General features: G+C 36.7%; 2 protein-coding genes across 2 annotated transcripts in view; one reads left to right on the top strand and one right to left on the bottom strand.

Moving 5' to 3' along the window:
• LOC129803628 (LIM/homeobox protein Lhx3-like) overlaps positions 1 to 1,909 on the bottom strand; it is a 97,264-nt gene extending 95,355 nt beyond the window's left edge. The window contains exon 1 of the mRNA XM_055850336.1: positions 1,452 to 1,909. The gene's annotated coding sequence lies outside the window, so the exon portion shown is untranslated. The remainder of the gene's footprint in view (positions 1 to 1,451) is intronic.
• LOC129803630 (deoxycytidylate deaminase) overlaps positions 1 to 16,020 on the top strand; it is a 147,680-nt gene that overhangs the window by 96,350 nt on the left and 35,310 nt on the right. The gene's annotated exons all lie outside the window — the stretch shown is intronic.

Below are 16,020 nucleotides of genomic sequence, written 5' to 3'. Positions count from 1 at the left end.
GGACATTTATTTTAATAAAGCTGCAATTCATACGTTCTACCATCCTGAAATTCAGTATTGTTGAAATTGTTGAGGATTGAAGTATCAAGAATACCAAAACTCGAAATGGCAGAACAATCAGTGCTAAAGCGGCGAGTATGTGAACTTGCATTTTATGCTTCCCAGCTTTCGGTAGATTTTCGAATAGGTTTAGCTTGGCTTTGGAGTGGCTTTGTATCTCTGAAAGGTTATTATTGAACGGATCTTGAGGATTGGAACATCTTGTGAGGCAGTAAGACGTCCTACCTAAGTGCTTTAGCCCCTTCGCATTGAAAGTGAGTCTCATCCTGTTTCTAATTGACTTCGCCATACCTTTACGATCTTTGTGACCGCTAGGTCACCCGCTCTACAGTGGATCGCCCTCCTCTAACGGATACCATAATAATATAATCTCGTAGAATTCTCTATGTATGGCGTTATAGGACTAAAATTCTTATAATCTGCTTATAGCGTTCTTGGTTCGGTCACTGAGGCTACTTAAAGTAAAGTGGCGCACTCTTGAGGGTCTTAAGAGCTTCTATAGAGCACGCTTACTGTTTTAAACAGGATATCACTCTGCTTAACACTAAACCTACCGACCGTTTTTGGTCGTTTTTTGGTCAAATGTCAAACCACAGTACGGTAGGATAATCAACAAATTTGTCTTGGGATAGAGCAACAAATTAAAATTTAAACACTGAAATATATATTACATGCATATTTTAAGAATTTCATTAAGTTTGATAGTGGAATTGTACCGTTTAAATATGTGTTAATTTTAAACCGGTCAATTTGACCGGGTCTTGGTAGGTTTAGTGTTAAGGTCGTGAGCACTCTGCTTTCCTCTTTCGTTCATATCGGACACCACTCCGACATTATGACCTTTGGTTGTCGTACTATCCGGTCTTTGATTGATAGGAATCCCTTAATCTAACGATTGTACAGTCTTTAGTTCTAGATTTTACGGAAGTTGAGTTCATCCGCTTTAGGAAAGTGGATGGCCAGTCCCTAGTCTCTTCCCCATTTCTGAAGATTGTAAAAAGTCCCAATCACAACTCAATTTATGATGCAGATACAAGAATTTTGTAGAAGAATTAGGACTCCTTGTTAGCAAGTTTTCTAAGCATGCATATTAGTATTTTATCTTATCCAAGGATAATATAATCAATCTCATGTCCTGCGGATAAAGTGCAGTAAAGCTCACTGGATTCGAACCCGCGACATTTGCATCGTAGATAATCTACACGACAAATAACAACTCACTATTTTATCCAAAGAATTATCCAGGTATTTTAGTACAATCAAACTAAAGGATATTTTCGTTTTAGATAAACAAAAACAATGTAGGTTACCTAAACATTTTCTCTCAGTGTAGTCAAATGCGTCTGAATGGGAATATATAAAATAAGAGAGATTGTAAATATAGGACTTACCTAATTTTGTTAATTGATTCCCCTGAATATCATATAAATTTCCAATTTGAATGAAATTAAATTGAATTCACTCGGTGCTTAAAACCTTTTCAATAATAAATCTAATTGGATTCACTGGGTGCTATTGTTGATGTCACTCACGTGATTGATAGCGGGTATGAGTTTTAGATTTATCGAAAAGGGGGGGTTGTCTATAATCGTTTTTCTATCTTCTCGTCACTTTTCTCACTCCCAAGAACACAAGAGTCCCTTCAAGTCACATTTAACAGTTTTTGGCGGAATTATTAATAAACTTTTCAGAAATAAAACTGAATTATTTCTGAAGGTTCATCTGACTAATTGAAATGTCAGGCTAAATGGAACGCTACAAGTGAGAGTCAAGTAAGCACACCTTTGACAGAAATTTTTGACCGCTGAAAAGTCACAGTTACGTTCTGGAGGAGCGCGTTTATTCAACTGATTCAACAGCCAGAGAGTCCTGCTGACTCCTCAGGACTTCTGGCTTACAGGGTGCCTCGAGAGTGGGGGCTTGGGGTTCCTATGCGCAGGAGCAGATGATAGTCATCGTCATTGAGCACGATTGTAGCTTCGGATGGAGGACCCTTCCCCGACTGGTGAAGACTGAAAATGCAGACACACACTTTCACAATTACTTTTGATTGTTGTTGATTTTTTTTTACGCGGAGCGGCAACAGGGATGGGAAATACCGGAAAGGGGAGGGAGATAAAAAATAAAACCACAACCGAAAATGGTTTAGCGAAGGATGAGGGTGGTTCAGAACGTTCTCTCTTGGTCTCTTTCTCGGAGGAGCAACAGATGAAATCGACAAATGCCAACTGACAATATTTCGCTTTTCTTTTTTTTTCGAGGAAAATTCTTTGAAAATTTTCCCACGTTTAATTAGCTCAATTGGAACGGGGAAATTTTATCGGAAGACGTTTAGGAGGGAGGTTGAACTTCTTATTGGACAGCAGTTAATCATAGGGATTTGTGACTCGGAGCAGTAATAGTCGTTATAACAAATTGGATTATTAACAATCTTAGTTTTAAAATTCGTTAGACCGTTTAGCAATTTCCGGTCTTAGCGACTCAATATGGCTCCGTTCAGTAATAACCTTTCGAAGAGACAAAGCCACTCCAAAGCCAAGCCAAACCCATTCGAAAATCTACCGGAAGCCTAAAGTGCAAGTTCACGTATTCGCCGCTTTAGCGCTGATTGTTCTTCCATTTCGAATTTCGATATTCTTGACACTTCAATAGTCAACAATGTCAACAACAGTGTGCAAAGTTTGCTGCAAAAAGTGAATTTTTGTGTAGTTTTGTGGAAATTCTGGATGGCAGAACGTCTTAATTGCATTTTCACTCAAAGAGATGTCCTTTTTAGGAACTTGCTCATTTTTGTGTAACTCGTCGGTTTAAACGTTCGAACTTCCAACGGGTTTTTAGGTAAGTTCTCTCTAATTTACCTTCGAATCGGTAAAGGAAAAACCTCAACCGGAGAGAGCTCTCAAATCGGGAAGGTTATTACTGAACGAGAGGAATCTTTATGAGGCTATTTACACCGCCATATTGGATTGAGATTGAACTGTCCCAAAATCGGTTTTTGGAACAATTCAGTTAGATAAATATTTAAAAATCAACAGTTCCTAATAATAAACGACAATGAAGGTCTTCACATCTAATTGTAAGAAGCACGAGATAAACGAGATGGCGTGGCCTCCATCTTGATTTGACGTTTTTGTGTGCCATTTTGAATAACTGTCAAAACCTAGAACACGTCTAATTGGGCTAAAATTTGAGACTTTTTTATCTTAAGGCCCCATATAATTGGATGATTATTATTCAAGTACTTTTCTAATAAAGCTTTAGATAGACCATTATATACCGTTTTATAACATAAATCTTGCGTTCCTAGAAAGAAAATAGTGAAAATGGTTAGTTTTATAAAAGAATTAACAAAACCGTAAGGATTATTGTAGCCAGATAAATTGAGAATAGATTAAACAATTTACTACTCTGAAACCGCTTTTGGAATTAGACCTTCAGCATTGTCTTCAGATAACTTTTTCACAGAGTCGTTTTTTTTTAGCAAAATAAGTTATTTGCATTTTATTGATACATGACATATCCCAATATACTTTGATATGGTAGACCGGATCGGCGAAGACCATCAATATGTGCTAGAATTTAAGAAAGTCTTACGGGTAGTACAGTGTCAAGTCACCCACAACGACGGTACCAGCTCTGAGAAGTCAACTTGAGTCTCTGCTCCTCCTAATCAGGCTGTTTAGAACCATTATATCCGGTTCATGATGGACCAAAACAGTCAGTCGTATACCTTTCACAAACAGATTAAATCGTACTTTCCACACTCACCTTTATGGCTTCGAACAAACTGAACTGTCATTTTCTTCTGTTCTGCCTTTCCGCGAAGAAAAAAGGACAAAGGACAAATATATTTTCATTGTATATTCTCTCTCTCTTGCAAAATTTTCTCTTTGGTAATCCTGTAAGTTTACCCTGGAAGCTGCACTTTATTTCGAAAGCATCAAGCCTGGATAGTTGAAAATCAAGAGGTTAATACAATGTTTTCCTATTTGACTTGCACTTAAATGTGAATAAAGGATAAAAGGGCCAATATGCTGAACACTTCCAATGCATCATCCTTTGTTGTCACTTTTCATGTGTTTCTAAGCTCTGTCCTCGTCCTTTTTCCGTCTCGAGAGCACATTCCCAGGATTTAATATCACTTCCACATGCAATGTGTGGATTGTGATTATGTAAATTCGTCGATTTAATTGAATCATCTCGGGAAAATATATTCGTATTTTCTTCTCATTCTCCCCAAAATACTGGAAAATCTTCTCTTCTACTCGCCTTTTCACTCATAAGGATTTGTGTGTGTGAAAATGAAGGCGGATGTGGCATGCAATAGCCCTTGTTTTATATATTTTATTATTATCGCCCAGCCACACAAAAATTTAATATATCGCATTGTTGTCATGAATCGTACATATTGTGTCTTTCACCCTCGCAATTTTCCACCATGTGCCTATTGCAGAGTTTAGGGCGTGCGGTTTTTCTGAATTTTCCAGGAATTTTTCTCTGTTTTCGTCCTTTATTGTGTTGGATTTCTTGATTTGTAGCTCATTTTGTGGCATTGAACTAGTTTGAAATTTAGTTTTTCTCCGAAGCTTGGATATTATGCTAAGACGGCGGGAGACAAAATGAGTGACCTTGCGCTTCTGCATTTGAAAAGTCTTCTTTAATTCTAACACTTAAGAATTGTCTTCTTCAATCTCATCTATTATGTCCGGATAGTAAAGACTATCCTTGAGTGCTGGAATTTACGGTACTTTTAAAACAAACTCGAACGGCAATTCCTAACTTACCAAATAGACTTTCACTCTCTTTCAATATTTTTTAGTAGATCTTGCAATTAAAATCCGACTCGAAGGACCATACTTACATTGAAAATGTCGCTCTAAAATGCTTTATAACTTCTGATTTGTGAAATGAACTTCTACATCTTTAGGTATTTTCGTATGGTTCTCTTTTGACAGTCAAAAAGATTTTTAAAAAAATATAATAAAATAAGGATACTACAAATTTCGTATTTTAGAGTTGCACGTCAAGGTTAGAAAGCCAAAGCCTAGCCTCGGCAGTCAAATTACTTAAATCATTTAATTTAACTTAAATCATTTAGCTGGAAAATCTGTAGCTGTCTAGTCTCGAACCCGAGACCTCACAGTCATAGAGCCACTACTCTATCCACTGATCCACTGAAGTCCCTTGTCATGTGTGCAGGGATTACACAAAACCGGGGCCAAGACTGATCTTTATGGTAAACCTTTTTGTAGGGACTGAGTACGACAATACTCTGACCCCAAATAGACAGTACAATAGCGATTGGAAAGCATCTCTGAGATAATGTTCACAATATTTAAGCAAGGGACAGTTTGAGCGAGTTTTAGCAGGAGACCATGTCTCTAAACTTTGTCGTAAGCAGCCGAAAGGTCTATGAAAGCCACAAAGACTTTTCTTTCACTGAAAAGCTATGCCTCTATCCTTCTTGACCTGCCTCGCGCTTGCTCTGTTTGTAATAGAGATTCAAGTGTCGACTCAATGCGCTCGAGAATAAGAAGTTGGAATAGTTTATAGTACACCAACTGGCATCATTAACATCTTTCCCGAGTTTCAGAATCTTAATAACTTTAGTGTGCTTGAAAACACGGGGTTATTAATTATTAATCTTATCGAGGTCTAAAATTTAGTTTGTTTTGTTTAAAAACGGGCCCCGTGAATGGCAAACGGACTTGCCGACATCAAATCCCCTGTTCCTCATGAGACAGGGGACAACGGACAAATACATAAGTCCGGGGTGGTTTGGATCACCCCAAGGTCACAAAGGATGTCACATTCGGAGAATCCCCTTCGCCGTCTGTTGTCTCTCGAGCGCGCTACGCCGCTTCTAAAACGATTGAGAGACTTCCATGTATTCCAGTCTTGGTCACCACCAGGAGGAAGGCTCTTCCTTAGTTCGACAAAATCTAGTGGAAAGATTTCCTTCCACAGATTGAAACTGGCCTCCTCCTCTGGCAAAAGTTCTTGCAAGACTTCAACCTTGTTCTTGGTTTTTTGTGACCATGGAGGTGATGCTTCGGCTCAGAAAAACCTTGGACATCTCTTTACTGAAGATAATTTGCCTCCTCACCCGTGGTGGAGCAATTCCTGCTAAGGGATAGAGTTTGTCCACTGGAGTGCTTTTTAAGCATCCTGTTATAATACGGGCGGTATCATTCAAAGCAACACCAACTTGCTTGGCGTGCGCGGATCTCTCCAATACTTCAGCTGCGTACTCTGCTACGGAAAAAGATAGAGCAACGGCAGAGGTACGCATCAATTTCGACTGAGCTCCCAGGAATATTACATAGGATAATATCCCTGTCCTAAGGACGTTATTGAAGTGTGCCAAAAGTTAATTCTTTGTCACGATTCCACAGTTTAAAATAAATTCCAGGTACATTTCATCCTAGCCCCGGCAAAGTGTTTTTTTTATGGAGTTATTTGAAGCCAACTTACAAATTGATCAGAAACTCAGCTTACACTTCTCAGAACAAGACCTCATTTTTAGACGGAAATATATAGTAACCGTACTCACTATGGCGTTGTTATCTCGTAATCTCCGTAATCTGTTATCTTGTTATAATTTTTCATTTATAAAATACATTACGAGAACATAACGAGATAACGATATTACAAGATAACAGCGCCATAGTGAGTACGGCTAGTATCTCAGAGAGGTGTCTTTGGTGATTGTCAGTGAGAATTTAGTCACCGGAGACACCTGTCTGAAATCATTTGCGCCAGTTCATCATTGAGAGAAATATAGTATATTTATCGCTCTTTACAAGAACCAGAGCCTTGTATAAGGAACACCTAAGGAACACCTCAATTTTGACATATATCGTGACACGGTTACGAGTGCAGAAAAATTCCCATACGCATTTGCATGTGAAAGTAAGAACTTGGCTTCAACTTTGAAGGCCACTCGCCGGGAACTAGATTTCGTCGATTCCTGATTGCAATAATCAGCTCCATTAGGGTAAAGTCCCTTGAGAAACTTGGGTTACCACTGAGACCATTCTTCGTCTGTTTAAGTTTTTCTACTATATCTACTGATTTTCCTATCGACATGAACTTTCGAAATGTCCTACAATCGATTTGGAAACATCGTTTGACGAGACCTTATGGGTAGACTTTGATTCTGGTGTTGGCGCAGAACTAAGCTTTCGAAGCAAAGACCAGGCTTTACTACTTGAGTGAGTAAAATTAATGTTTTCAATGGATTCCCTCCACTTCTTTCTCCTTTAGATCACCATTCATATAAAGAAGAAAGGCAATCCCTGTCTTGCCTAATGAAATTTCTCTTCTTTGCGATATTCTTTAAAACAGACAATATTGCAATTAAAATCCAGCTTGAAGGACCAGATTTATGTGGAAGATTAAGCTTCAAAGCGTCTTGATTGTTTAAACTTTTAAATTAACTACTAAAATACTTTCTCTATCAAAGAATTTCACTACTGTTCTCCGAAACTGAAGCTGCTGCTTCTCTCTGAAACTGACAGTTCTTCACAAGATTACTAATAATTTCCGCTAGGGGCGCTTGTTCTTTCAAATATTTCCCTTCAACAATTAGTAGTGGATACTTCCGCGGAATTGTCCTCCATTTGTATCTGACTAACTTATCAAATTGTCTATCAAATTTATCAAAATGACTTTAAATAGATTTCTTTTGAATCTTTTCAAAAATTTCCGGTAATTTTGGAATGCACAATATGTAAGTCAAACGCTTAGGTAATTGTATGTAATGGAGGAAAGTGACGAGAATTGCTGGATCCTCACAGTGTATGTCTTGTGAGGTTATATCTGGCCCACACGAGTTTCTGGCGAATTCACTTTTCTGGCCAGAAGATGGGGGGGGGAGGGGGAACGAAATGATGGGTTGGCTGATGTAGAGGGCGAATGGAGACGGAAGCAAGCCGTTCCATTAGCTAAATAGAATATAAGGAGAAGAGAAGAAATATACACAAAAGCACATTATATTTTTATGCGATGTTGGAGTATCCATTAGATTATTGTTGTTTCCATCATTCGCAATATCAAGAGTTAATAATGATGATGATTGTATGTTGTTTTTCCCGGCTCCTTCTATAGGACCTTCCCAGCAGGATTTTCTTTACTAGCATTACTCTCCATTTATGCAAGATTTTGAAAGAAAGAGGAGAAAAGCTTTTTGGGGAAAAATTGCATTAGTAACAAGAGAAAGTCAATTATTGATTTTTCTTCTTTCGCATCTCAATTTAATTTTAAGACTGAAAAATTCTTCCTGGGATGGCATTTTGGTATGCAGTGTGGTGAATTATATTTTCAATCAAATACACAGACTCAGCAATTTCCTATGTCACACTCTTTTGACAGGGGGCGTGGGTGGGAGGACATGTCGCGACCTCACAATCTCCCATTTCAATTTCCTCTCGAGTGAATAACCCGGAGAAAGGAAATTCGCAAACTGTTAGTTGACCTCCACTTATCTTTGGTTCACTCTTCTTTCTCTCTCTGTCTATCTCTTGTGAACTTAGTTATTGGAAAAAGAAATTCACAGAAAAATAGCATCAAGAGGAAAAGAGATGCCAGAAGCTAAGGTGAAAGGGCAAAGTGGGAAAATCCTTTGTGGAGGGGTTTATCGTCTTCTCATTTCTCATATCATGTGGAAAATTAAATTTTCCCATTGTTAGCTGGATTTACTCAATGATTAACATTTCTAGGGGTTTATCAGAAAATTTTAAAATTTCACTGCTTCATGTAACAGAACCTTAAATGAGAATTATTAAGCAGGGGAATTCTGTAATGATATGACAATGTCATATGACAAAATATGACATAAAATTATAAAATTTTGTGGTAAATTCGAGGACAGGAGAACATTAAAACCTCGTAATAATACAACAACTTTTGCAAGAAGCTCTATTCGTTTCTACCTAATAAAGATTCTAAATTTGTCATATGACATTGTCATACTGTTACAGAATACCTCTACTGTTCAGGATGAAATAATAAATGGAATACAATTTAAAGATATTTTTGCGTGTTTATATCATTTAAAAATTATATGATTTAAATAATGGAGAATAAAATTTTCCAGATTTTTAGGGTTTGGGGAGGGGGGGGGGGTTTGGAGACCAGAAATTCATATCTCTTACGACTTGACCTCTGGTCCGGTAATAAATTGAAGAAAGCGGATTATACCTCTATCACTTTGAATTGGAGCAGCAAAAAAATTAGAAGTACAGTAGAATCTTCCAAATTCGAACGCCTGGGAGGTATACAGATAGTCCTGGCTTGACAGAAAATGATTTGAAAGAATGTGATATTAATTGCCTGCCTATTGTTGGGAGCTGATTTATCCTTTTAAGGACGAGAAGGTCAGAAAACGAGGGTCAGAAAAAATCACTTTTTCTAACTTTTTAGAGCAAAATGCAACTTTAGAAGGCCGTAGGAAAAATGTCATTTTAGGTCACCAGTGACCCAATCGTCCTTAAATTGTTTTAAAATACTTTCTGAAATTTCTTATGAACTGTAGACGCTAAAAACAACCCAAAGCAAACGACCGCGTAAATTCTATTGGAAATTTTGTGTCAAATTCCGCTCATTCCATGGAATTTAACGCTAAGTTTCCTCAAAGTTTTCCATGAAATTTTTCCTAGGAGAGACCATCGAAAATGGCCATTCCATGGAAAATTTGAACAACATAGATTGAAAAATTGGTGCCAAATTCTTTTGCATACATCACGGCGTTTCCGTAAATTATTCCAGAGATATTAGGTGAGATTCTTAACAAACTCACCTACTATAATCCTATCAAAGTTCCATGTCCTCCGATCGGGCTCAAACTTTGCCAAAATATGTTTCTCCACTTCCTGATCACGAATATTTGGGTGGCTAAGTTATGTTCCTGTCCGTCCGACCGGTCGCTCTTTGGAGCTTAATAGCTCCCGAACTAAGAAAGATATCGACTTGTTTTCGGCAAAGGTTATATATCAGATGAGAATTGCAACTTGGTGCATTGATCCCCCACCGTCCAACCCTCTTTCCGCCATTTTAAATACCCCCTTTTTTGTTTTCTCAATAGCTTCGCCCCTATGGCATCGATCGGGCAAAAATTTTAGTATGTTATTGCTGGGCCCTGTAGCGTTCGATCGATACCAAACTTAAGGTTCCCTGGTCCTCTCTGCTTAAGGTCCCCTGACCCAAGCTATAAGGGTTCAAAAGAATTCTTTAAATGGCCATGACTCTAATATCGGAAGTTCGTAAAACCACCGTTAGGAGCGCTATTATTTAAAAGACTTTCTCAAGTTAATGTTTTTCTAAGTTATATAACTCAAAAACGGCATTGTGAATGGAGCTGAAATTTTAGTAAGTTTTTGCCGCACATTATACATGTCAAATAAAAAAACTTAAATCGCTCTAAAACCCCTGACCCGAGCTATAAGGGGTCAAAATTCGAAAACTGAGTGGCCTGGTATCTCCGGTTCTAATTAATTACGCGTCTCGACGAGGGTTTTCAGATGACAGAACTTGGAGTTCAAAACTTCGCCACAGGTGGCGCTGCAATAGCGTAAAAATTCAAATTCATTTTTCAAGAAAACGAAATTTTGCAATTTGATCAAATTTTAGATTGTTGTAGTCTAGGCTATGAAGTTTACAAAAAGTGGAGTGAGTTCGCTGTGGTTACAATATAACCGAATATATGAGAGGTCAAAGTTCACGTTATTCAAAATGTCATATCTCCAGTGCTATTTGACCGAATTTCATGATTGAGGGCTCAAATGAAAGATCTCACAAAATGCTACAACTATTTAGAATATCTAAACTTCGTGGGGCCAACATCAGGGGCGCCACAGTCGAAAAACCAATTTGTATATCACATAACCTCAATTATCTCGACTGTCGCTGAACCGATTGTGATGTTTATTTCGACATAATTGTAGACGAAATTTGTGTCTGCATTTCGTTCCTATCATTTTCCGCTCAGACTACGCTATCTCTCCGATTTTTCCATTTTAGTTGGCAAAATATTTGATTTTTTCTAATAATGACGCTGAGAAAGTACACAGGTACTGACTGATATGATCACTTTTATTCAATTTGATTTAAAGTTTAAAGATTTAAAGGTTTCACAATTCTCTGACATAATCCAAGTTCGTCATATGGACACTAGGGGCGCTAGAGTCAAAAAATAAGATCAAAAACAAATAACCTTATTTATCTTGGCTCCTGAGCAACCAATCTACATCATGTTCTTTGGCAAAAAGAGAACATTCTGGTCTACATTTCAGCCATATATCACTTTTCTGTCAGGCCATCCAAATCTATGATATTTTCGTTTAAATACAAAATTTGTAATTTCACGAATTCGATTCAAGATAACTGAATGGCGTCCTCCAACTTCAGCTCTAAATCGAATGTAAATGCATTCCGAGTTAGCTCACGTTAAGAATCTCACCTACAATAACCCAGTTAGGATTATCTGTCCCTTTCTCAACCGAATGGTATCATGGTTGTGCTCGTTGGAGAAATCTTGACATTTCCGATAAAACTGAACCGGTTCCAATCAATTCTGCTGACTAATTTTTAGTCGAAATTCAATTATACTGCTCTCCGGAGGTGTATTTTGGGCAATGTTTTGAAAGATTTATAAATCGGTTTCAATCGGTTGTGAACTAGTAATGAATTGGTGATGAACCGATAAGTAATTTTCGCCCAAAAATCTATAACTCTCTCTTGATCTAAAAATCTTTATTTTCGAAAGCAATATGTGAGTGAAACCCCACCATCCCCTGTTCCTTAATCGATTGGAACATGAATAGATTTAATTAAAGATTTTGGAATTTCAAATAAGTCTGAACTGATTCAAATCGGTTATTAATCAATAATGGCTCATTATTTGTTTTTACAAAATCTCGTGAAAAAACTAATTTGGTTCGAACATTCTACCCAGCTAATATGCTTTGCTACACCTTTTAATTGTAACGACTTCTAAGAATGCAAAATGGTGTAAAACAACCTCTGTAATAATCGAAAAGTCAGCTTATGATGGAGAATAACACCCTGGAAAAATTGATTTCTCAAAGATCAGGTGAGATTTTTCTGGGAAATTTGCGAAGAAAAACGGAAAACAGTCATCTCAAAATCCCTATGACGTCCAGTCTAAAGACTGATGCTGAATTCCAATACGAAAGATATTGAGATTATTAAATAAAAGGCAGTCCAGGGGAGGGGAGAGTGAATGGATTCTGGTCGGTGAGGGATGATTCAGCGTATAAATAAAATTTTATATAATAGAAAAAGAGGAAACAAAATTGACAATTTTCCGCGCCGTTTATCCTGAAGCCCGTTTTATAAACATCCCAACTCACACTTGTCTATGTACCAAACTATGGTGTTTACACCGCGTATTTGAAATATCATATTGAATGGTTCGCAAGATCTTGATAAATAAAATTATTAACTTTTTTTTTCTGCTACTTTCATCTCCTTTTCCAAGGGCTTCTTGTTGGGAGGGAAAGCTATGCTGCGTGCTGTGGGAGATGCCACATGAAAGGCGCACACTTATCGATTTATATAGCCCACACTCCCTGCAATTCCTTCCGTCCATCCCGTGTGCATTGGTCCGAAGCCCAAGACGATCACGATGAGTGTGATTCAATATATGCGATAATTATTTATTGGACAGCATCGAGGGTGGTTATAAAAATTTTCTCATTTTTCCATCTTCAATTTTTTTTCTTACGCCCTCTTCTAACGCTTGGAATCATTTTAATTAATGGGATAATGAGGAGTTGAAAGGAAATAAAATGTAAATAGCACGTCGTGCAGATTAAATCGTCTGGATAGCTTCAATTGGGAAAGAATTATGTCAGGAGACTCTGTGTTATGCGCGAAATTTATTTAAGATTTTATTTCATTTTTTTTTTAAATAATTGTGGAAATCAATTATCGAATCTTAAAATTATACTGCTTAAAGTCTAATCGAATTTTATGATGTTCAAAAGAAGAAGAAGAGTGTGAGAGACTGAGATAGATATATGTTTGAATAAGAAACAAAATGAATTTTGATTTCATGAAATTTTCCTGCTTAGAAATTTAACAAAGTTAAATTGAATTTTTACTGACCATTTTGAAATATTTACGAATTATTTGGATTTATTTATCACGCATGCATTTATTCTCGAACGTTTTGCATATGTCTATCCCACTTTTTCGGACTCTTTTTCTTTATTTAAACATCAGACCAATTTAAATTTAGTTCAATCTAATTTTGAGCGCGAAAGAATGTGATAGACATATGCAAAACGTGTGACAAAGTGATGTGAATTTTGATTTCACGAAATTTTCCTGATCTAAAAGGTGTGCTGGAGTCATTAGCAATATTTTACAGCTTTAAGTCTAATTGAATCTTAGATTTCTTATGATGTTCAAAGGAAGAAGAAAGTTTGAAAAACTAAATAAAATGATTTTTGATTTGATGAAATTTTACTACTAGGTTGCTAATGAACCTGATCTAAAAGGTTGGATATTTCACTGATCATTTTAATTTATTTATGATTTATTTGGATTGTGTTATGTCTCCGGCACAGCTTTCAGATCAAGAAAATTTCACGAAACCAAAATTCACACTCTTTTTTATTCTCAAACGTTTTGCAAATATATAAACCGCTGTCACTCTTCTTTTTTCTTCTAAACGTCACAACAAATTCAATTTAGTTTGAACCAATTTTAAATGCGATGGAATGAAATAGAAATATGAAAAACGTTAGAGAAGAAAAGGGTACTGAATTTTAATTTTATAAAATTTTCCTGGTCAAAAAGGTTGCTAATGTTCCTGATCTAAAAACTCGGATATTTAAAATTTCAAAATTGATTTTTACTGAGCATTTAGAATTATTTAAATTTTTTTTGTCTCCGACATGGTTTTCAGATCAAGGAAATTCCATTAAACCAAAAATCAAATCCTCTTCATTCTCAAACGTTTTGCATGTGTAATCTACTCTGCCTCTCTTCTTTTTCTTTTAAACGTCACAACTAAATTAATTTGGTGCGATCCAATTTTGAGTGCGACAGAATGAAATCGAAATATGCAAAACGTTAGAGAAGCATTTGAATTTTGCTTTCATGAAATTTCCCTGGTCTGAAAGGTGTTACGGAGCCATTACTCACCAAATTGGCTAATTTACTGACCAAAAATATTTGCCCTCACAACTGTATTAATTGAACAATTTTTGAAGAATGGCTATGACATCGGTTTGAATTTAAATTGAAACTGTACGAAAAATCAAAAAAAAACTAATCTCTGTGTCTCTGGCACAACTTTTAGATCGGTATAATTTCATGAAATCGAAATTCGCGTCTTTTTCTTTCTCAAAAGATTTGCATAATCCTCCCAATCTTTCGATCTCGAAATTAGACTGACCTGAAATTAATTTAGTACGATGATCTAAAGAAGAATAGTGCGAAAGAGTAGGATAGACATATGCAGATCTTTAGAGAATGACACGGACACAAATTTTGATTTCATGAAATTTTACCGATCTAAGAAGTGTGCCAGAGGCTTTATGGCTCCAGTTCAATTTTTAGATCAGGAAAATTTCATGAAATTAAAATTCCCATCCTTTTCTTTCTCATATGTCTGTCTTACTTTTCTTTTTGTCCTTTTTTCTTTTGAACATCGCAACGTATTCAATTGAGTTCAATCCAATTTTGAGTTGGAACGAGCAGTGAAAAACTAAATTTTGTCAGCACAAAATCAAATATGAACAGTACTTAATATAGCGTATAACTTTATGCCTCCGGTACAACTTTTGGATCAGAAAAAGATTTCATGAAATTTTCCTGATCTAAAACGTGTGTCGGAGTTGATCGCTCTCTAATTTAATCGTCAGCTCTCCAATCCGGGTCATCGTAATCCGGACGAGATCTCGACGGTTACATTTAAAATAATTTTGAGGTTATGTATGCATTTGTGTTCAGCAATGAAAATGAAATATCCTGTGATGTTTTTATTTAATAAATGAGGTATAATAGCATAGAATTCTCAAATTATGAAAAGGGGTGAATATTTGGGATTGGGAAACCTCGTACTTTACATTTCGTATTTTACATCTTCGTATTGCACATTTCGTATTGCGGAAACTTCGTATTTCAGCACATTTCGTATTTTACCATTTCGTATTTCACATTTCGTCTTTCATACATTTTGTACAAAAATTGAACATTTCGTCTGCCATACATTTCATACAAGCATATCAACCAATAAAATAATAGAATTGTAGTTTTATAAGGTCAAGGGCGCTATGCGCCTCGGGTCTAAGTTTGAAGTCGAACATCATGCTTTTTAATTATTCATTTATTTAAAATTTTTATGTAAATTTCCAACTGCTTCAGCAAATATTTCAAATTTTACCACCAAGTCTGAGAAATATTGGTAAATGTTTACAATATGCTCTTAAAACCCATTTGAGCCTTTTATTCATAACTTTATCAAGACATTAGATGGAGATTTTATAAAAGGGAAACGTGACCATTAAAATGGATTTTATAATAATTCCTTAAGTTTTTTTTGTAGATATATCTTGTGTAGCCGGGCTTTTGCCCTGAAAGATTCTTTATGGAGACCAAAGCTTTTCGCGGCCAATTGCCCAGCACCGCCCAGGCTCTGTGCCTCCATCCGATCTCTTCCAGGCCATGTTACCGACTGACTGACAGTTATCTCTTGTCTTATCTCCTGTTATCCTGTTAACCAAGGCCAAGCTCACAGACGACGAGCAACCGAACCAGTAAAAGGCCTTGCTTGGAGCGGGAGGCGGGAAATATGAAGTTGCTGCGAACAGGGAAGGGATAGCCGAGCCATTGCCCTTAATTCGGGCCTACCCCCAGCAACGAAAGTTCCCTGTTTGAACACCATTCAGCAAACGCGTTCGGAACAGGGTTCGCTTCAATGTAAATCCT

This window comes from Phlebotomus papatasi, chromosome 2 (genome assembly GCF_024763615.1).
Source record: "Phlebotomus papatasi isolate M1 chromosome 2, Ppap_2.1, whole genome shotgun sequence".
NCBI lineage: Eukaryota > Metazoa > Arthropoda > Insecta > Diptera > Psychodidae > Phlebotomus > Phlebotomus papatasi.
The sequence above is the reverse complement of the archived record's forward strand: the minus strand, read 5'-3'. Positions and strand labels throughout refer to the sequence as shown.